The sequence below is a fragment of the Hemiscyllium ocellatum genome, chromosome 39 (genome assembly GCF_020745735.1).
Source record: "Hemiscyllium ocellatum isolate sHemOce1 chromosome 39, sHemOce1.pat.X.cur, whole genome shotgun sequence".
Taxonomy (NCBI): Eukaryota; Metazoa; Chordata; class Chondrichthyes; order Orectolobiformes; family Hemiscylliidae; genus Hemiscyllium; species Hemiscyllium ocellatum.
In genome coordinates, this window is record NC_083439.1 from 42,445,372 (window position 1) to 42,452,147 (window position 6,776).

The following is a 6,776-nucleotide window of genomic DNA, read 5'->3' on the forward strand; positions in this document are numbered from 1 at the left end:
CTAAGTGGAATGCCCAGCTGTAGAGTTTCAAAGGGAATATCTTTCCTCCAAGATATTTCTTCACACCCTACCGAACCGCAAAAGCCACCGCCTAGCATCACTATCCATAGAGCCCCCTTTAGCCCAGCCCTAAACTGTTTTGACAGGAAGTGTCATCCTATATATATATATCTCACCATTAAAAATGCTTCCTCTGAAGACTCATTTCCCCATAAAAATGGGTCCCAACTCCTTAGTAAAGATTTAAAGATAGAAATGACAGTGTATGGGAAGCGTTTTGTGGGCTGCTATTTTTGAATTGGCGTCGGACGGGGACAGCCTTTGGGATTCCTTGATTCTAAACTGCAACCTTTAACCCCTTACACTGATCCAAAGTCACTGCAGATTATAGAGGTTAAAGACCTGAGACAGACTCTTGAAATAGAAACAGGATATGGATAAACAAATGCCTGGATTGAATGGGTTAAATATACTGTAAAAAGTCTGAACAAAAGCAATTGCTATGCATGTGCCTCCGGTAGGACAGGGTCTCAGGTAGTTCCCTTTCCGCTCGGGTGGGAGCGAAACAAACAGGGCATGGAATGCACGATAGCCCTATATCAAGATGAGACTGCATGGAAAAATCCGAATTGTGCTTCTTTGTCTTTGATGTTCTCTTCCTTAAAAGGACATAAGAGGCAAGCTCCCCCTGTGTTTTCTGCTGCTGTTGGGAATCACACATCGTGTGTTTATAGACAGGGTGGATCTATTGATTTGGGGGAGCTGAGATTGTGTTCGGTGATTGAAAACGTTACTGAAGCAGTGGAAGGAAGAAATTACTCATCTTTAAACGTTCCCCGAGCGGATCTGTGGTGGTATTGTGGAGGAAAACTACTGAGACCCACCCTGCCCCCTGATTGGAAGGGGATATGTGCAATTGTACAATTGGCAATACCATTCACCTTGGCATTTGAAAGAGAACAGTTAGTTGGGAGAAAAGGAAGAGATAAGAGATCACTGCTACCCACTTCTGTTGATGAAAGGATTTATCTTGATTCAATAGGGGTCCCTGGGGGGGGGTGCCTGATGAGTTCAAAGCTCGTAACCAGACTTCAGCAGGCTTTGAATCATCCCTATTCTGGTGGGTTACTATTAATAAGAATGTGGATTGGATAAACTACATTTATTATAACCAAGCACGGTTTATTAACCATACTAGAGATGCAGTAAAGGGTTTGGCCGAATAACTGGATGCCACCAGTCGTATGGCTTGGGAAAATAGACTGGCCTTGGACATGCTCTTAGCTGAAAAGGGGGGCGTTTGTGTCATGATAGGCTCTCAATGTTGTACTTTTATTCCCAACAATACGGCCCCTGATGGCTCGGTGACCCGTGCCCTGGAAGGTCTCCAGGCACTGGCTGATGAGATAGCTGAGAATTCAGGTGTAAATACTAATTGGACTGGCTGGCTAGAGCGGTGGTTCGATAAATGGAAGGGGGTGATGGTCTCAGTGGTGCTTACACTTCTGTTGGTAATCGGGATTTTAGTTGCTTTGGGCTGTTGTATAATTCCATGTCTGCGTGGTCTAATTACCCGCCTTATTGAGACTACTTTGATTAAGAGTGACCCGCATACAGTTGTGGGCATTCACCTTCAAGCTGATGCAAATGATCCTGAGGCTGATTGGAATAGACAGGCCATGATTATGTTGCAGAAATTACAGACTGTATAAAAAGACAGGGGGGATTGATATGGTTAATGTAATTTCTGCAGTTTCATGCATTCACACACACACACACACCTCACACATAACCCACACACATACACACACACTCACACACACACTCACTGTACTAAAACTGAGGTTTAATGAATAGAAGCTAAATTATGAAACTAATGATTGACTAGGCCATAATGAAGCATGAACTAGAAGTTACCTCTGTAAAGCCAGGAACATGGTAACCTTGGGCAAGAAACCAAGGAATGCTTCGATTAGACACAGAGGGCAAAATACAATGAAAGCTCTTTTCATGACATACACAAAAATCAACAAATGTTATAACTAATAGAACATGAAGATAAAATAATATAACATTTTAATTAAAGAAATTGGCAGAGAAAAGCGTGAAATGCTTTAACCAATGGAATTGTCATTAATGATTTTTAATGTAAGAAAAATCCATAGCGTGAGATGTTTAAACCAATGAAATTATCACCAATGTATTTGAATGGAAAAATAATGTATAAGTATTAGTGCTGTAAAATCTCCCGTTGCGACTTCCGAAGTCCCTTTTGGAACTCGCCCAATCTTCGAAGATTGAATAAACATCTGTTGCTCCGTTTGTGTGTGTCTCGCAGTATTTCGATTTGCCACGGGAAAAGTGATAGCCGGTGGGGATAAGGGCTGATACCAGTCAACTTGGAGTTCGCCTTTTTGAACTTAACCTTGCGGACAGTCTCCCTTGACACAAGGGTTAAAGGACAGTCCGCGGTTGGCAGAATTCGGAGGCAGGACCCGGTTGTTCTGAATCAGATCCCTAGAGTTAGAATAGTTAGCCAAGTGTCAGGAACTATTCTCCGGAGATTCAGAAAGCCTAGACAGAATTCACTTATAACACTATCTCATGTCCTCCAGTTTCTCAAATCTCTGCGATATGTGCCTTTCTTTAGTTCCAGCCTTGAGGATGCCCTCATTCACTCAGATTGGTTGGAGGACAAACTGGTATGATCTGGTCCTCCAGTACTGCCCTCTGCCCCCTATTGGGCTGTGCTGACATCAAGCATTCGGGGCCCATTGTGAGGGGAGTGGTGGGATCCTCCCTCTCTCTGCCCTCGAATGAGCTTCAACATTCACAGTCAATGGGCAGTGTCACAGAGCACAGGGGCTGGGGGCTAGTCAGCCCATTGGGGCTGTACTCTTTCCCTCTGGAGATGCTGCAAATCTGTTCCAATTCCCTTCCCATTTGCCCATAGCCCCCCAAATCTTCCCTTAAAAAGTAAAATTCCAAATCTGTTTATGAATAACTGCTGAGTCTGTGTCCAGCTGCCATCCAGACTGTTCCAGACGCTCAGAACTTAATGAATAAAATAATGTTCACATATTATTTACCAATTACCTGAAAATAGTCACTAAAATTGTGACATTGTTAACAATTCCCCTCTCTCTGCAAATTAAAATATCCCAGAAACAAATCTGCACTTGGTCAAGATCACTGCTTAACCTTCTCAGATCCAAGGACAATTATCTGTGCTTCTGCTAGCTCTCCACAAAAGAGGAACAAAGTGTCATAGAGATGTACAGCACAGAAACAGATCTTTGGTCCAATTTGTCCATGCCAACTAGGAATCGTCAGCAAATGGAGCCCCATTTGCCAGCTATTGGTCCGTAGCACTGGAAACCCTTCCTATTCATGTACCCAATCGGATGCCTTTCAAATGTTGTAATTGTATCAGCCTCCACTACATCATCTGGCAGCTCAGTCCACACACACACCACACACAGCTTGAAAACTTTGCCCCTTAGATCCGTTTTAAATCTTTGCCCTCTCAACTTAAGCCCATGCGATTTTGTTTTGAACCCACCTAACCTGGGGGGAAAAGACCCTGGCTGTTCACCTATACATGTCCCTCATGATTTTATAAATCTCCATGAAGTCACCTTTCAGTCTTTGATTCTCCAGGGAAATTAACCCTGGCCTATTCAGCCTCTCCCTGTAGCCCAAATCCTCCAACCCTAGCAAAGTCATTGTAAATCTTGTCTGAACTCTTTCAAGATTCACAACATCCTTTCCAGAATAGGGAATTTCGAAGTTAAAACATAATTCCTGAAATGGCTTAATCAATGCACTGTCCAGCCACTATTTGACGTCCCAGCTTCTGTACTCAATGCATTGACCAATAAATATAAATACACGAAACACTACCTTCACTACCCTGCCTACCTGCATCTCTACTTTCAAGGAACAAAGAACCTGCTCTCCATGGTCTCTCTGTTCAGCAACATTCCCATGGACTTTACCATTAAGTGTATGAGTCCTGCCCTGATTTGCCTTTCCAAAATCTAACAGCTTACATTTGTCTAAATTGAACCCAGTCTGCCATTCCTCGCCCCAAAGGCCCATCTGGTCAAGATCCTGTTGCATTCTGAACTAATTTTCTTCATTGTCCACTACACCTCCAATTTTGGTGTCTTCTGTAAACCCAATATCCATTTCTGCAGCAAACTGCTGCTCACAGGCCTCCAGTCCACAAAGCAACCCTCTTTCACCACCCTCTGCCTCCTACCTTCAAGCCAGTTTTTTTATCCAAATGGCTAGTTCTCCCAACATTCCATGTTATCTAACCTTGCTAACTAGTCTGCTTTGTGGAACATCACTCAGTGTCCATATAGACAAAGTCCACAGTCTGCCTTCATCAATCATCTTTGTCACGTCTTCAAAAAAAAACTCAATCAAGTTAGACAGAAAAAATTTCCCACACACAAAGCCACGTTAACTATCCCTAATCATTCCTCGTCTTTTCAAATATATGTAAATCCTGTCCCTCAGAATCCATTCCAACAACTTGCCTGCCACTGACTTCAGGCTCACTGTTCTCTTGTTCCCTGGCCTTTCCTTACCACCTTTTTAAATAATGGCACAGGTCTTCCAGCACCTCACCTGTCACCAATGACAATATAAACATCTCAGGGAGGGGCACTGCTATCACATTCCTAGCTTTCCACAAATGTCTGGGATACACCTTAACAGGTCCCAGGGATTTATCCACCTTGCTACGATTTAAGACATCCAGTACTACCTCCTCTGTAATATGGCCAGGAGCCGGGCAGCAGTGGACAATTCATTTACAGAAAGGTCTGTGAATGTAATAGTAAAATACTAAACAGAGCAAAAATACACTCAGAGACTGAGGAAGCTAGATAATGAACAAGTGGACATCAAGGAGCTCAGAGGCGAATCAGAGCAGTGTTCACTTTTATGATCCCACAGTCAGAGATGTCTAGCACCAAAACAGACTCTTCAGTCCAACCAGTCTATGCCAACCAGATATTCGAACCTAATCTATTCCCATTTGCCAGCACTTGGCCGGCATCCCTCTGAACCCTTCCTATTCAAGTGCCTTTGAAATGTTACAATTTTTGTTGCCCTTTAGGCTCCTGTTGAATTTTCCCCTCATACCGTAAACCTATATCCTCTAGTTCTGGGCTTCACCACCCCAGGGTAAACACCTTCTCTATTTACGCTATCCATGCCCCTCACGATTATATGAACCTCTTCAACATTACACCTCAGCCTATGACACTCCAGGGAAAATGGCCCCAGCCTATAATGCCTCTCCCTGCAACTCAAATCCTCCAACCCTGGCAACATCCTTGAAAATCAATTCTCAAACCTTTCAAGTTTCAGTGCCTCCTTCTGATAAGAGGGAGACCAGAATTGCACACAATATTCCAATAGTGGCCTAACCAATGTCCTGTCCAGCTCCCTTAGTCAGCGCTCTGACTAATAAAGGGAAGCATACCCAATGCCGCCTTCACTATCCTGTGACTCTACTTTCAAGGAACTGTAAACCTGCATTCCAAAGTCTCTTTGTTCAGCAAGACTCTCCAAGACCTTACAATTCAGTGTGTGAGTCCTGCTCGGATTTGCTTTTCTAAAATGCAGCACCTCACATTTATCTAAATTAAACCCTATCTGCCACTCCCCAGCCCATTGGCCCATCTGATCAATATCCCATTGCATTCTGAGACAACCTTTATCACTGACCACAATACCAACAATTTTGGTGTCACCTGCAAACTTACTAACTCTACCGCCTCTATTCACATCCAAATCATTTAAATGAATGACGGAACAATTCCACAGAAAAACAAAAATCTATTTCCCTGGGTTTGAATAAGAACATAGGAGTGGAAATAAGGCCATTTGGCCCATCGAGTCCACTCCGCCATTCAATCATGGCTGATGGACATTTCAACTCCACTTACCCGCATTCTCCCCGTAGCCCTTAATTATTCGAGACAACAAGAATCTATCAATCTCTGAATGTGCTCTGTGTAAATCCTGCCCCATGACTCTCCATCAGGGAGAGCTGCACATACTCCCCTCTGAACTTTGCCCCCTACAAAGATGGCGGCTGCACGTGTCCAGTGAATCGTTGCCCCGAATAAAGATGGCGGCGCTTACTCGAGTCAATCGCGAGATGAGGCATTTTCCGGTTCACTGCCAAAACGAGACTAAGTTTCAAATTTGTATTTTCCGATGTGCACCAAATGTTGGTAAACCCTCTCAGCCCAGACCAACACCATTTCCCTCCCGCTTGCTGCTGTTTATTACTTTCCTTACCGACAGCTCTCCGCCCGCACAGCCGCGCTGTCCGCGAGGATGATCACGTGGTATAGGCAAGTCTCGCCTCTCATTCACTCTGATTGGTCAGAGGACCAGGTCCTCCAGCCCCGCCCCTGTCCTTTCATTGGTCCGCTGCTGACATCAATCATCCTGGGACGATTGTTGGCTGGAGCATGCGCACTGCTTCGTGGCTTTTGTTGCTGTTCATAAGTTACAAGAGTGAGGGACAAAGTTTAGATTAGACTTACAGTGTGGAAACAGGCCCTTCGGCCCAACAAGTCCACACCGACCCGCCGAAGCGCAACCCACACATACCCCTACATTTACCCCATACCTAACACTACGGGCAATTTAGCATGGCCAATTCACCTGACCCGCACATCTTTGCGACTGTGGGAGGAAACCGGAGCACCCGGAGGAAACCCACGCAGACACGGGGAGAATGTGCA

At 44.5% G+C, this 6,776-nt stretch overlaps 1 long non-coding RNA gene across 3 annotated transcripts in view; it reads right to left on the reverse strand.

Moving 5' to 3' along the window:
• Positions 1–6,441, reverse strand: part of LOC132834266 (uncharacterized) — a 51,731-nt gene extending 45,290 nt beyond the window's left edge. For all 3 annotated transcript variants that reach the window (XR_009647157.1, XR_009647158.1, XR_009647156.1), the window contains exon 1: positions 6,325–6,441. This is a non-coding gene — a long non-coding RNA (uncharacterized LOC132834266). The remainder of the gene's footprint in view (positions 1–6,324) is intronic.
• Between the last annotated feature and the right edge of the window lie 335 nt (positions 6,442–6,776).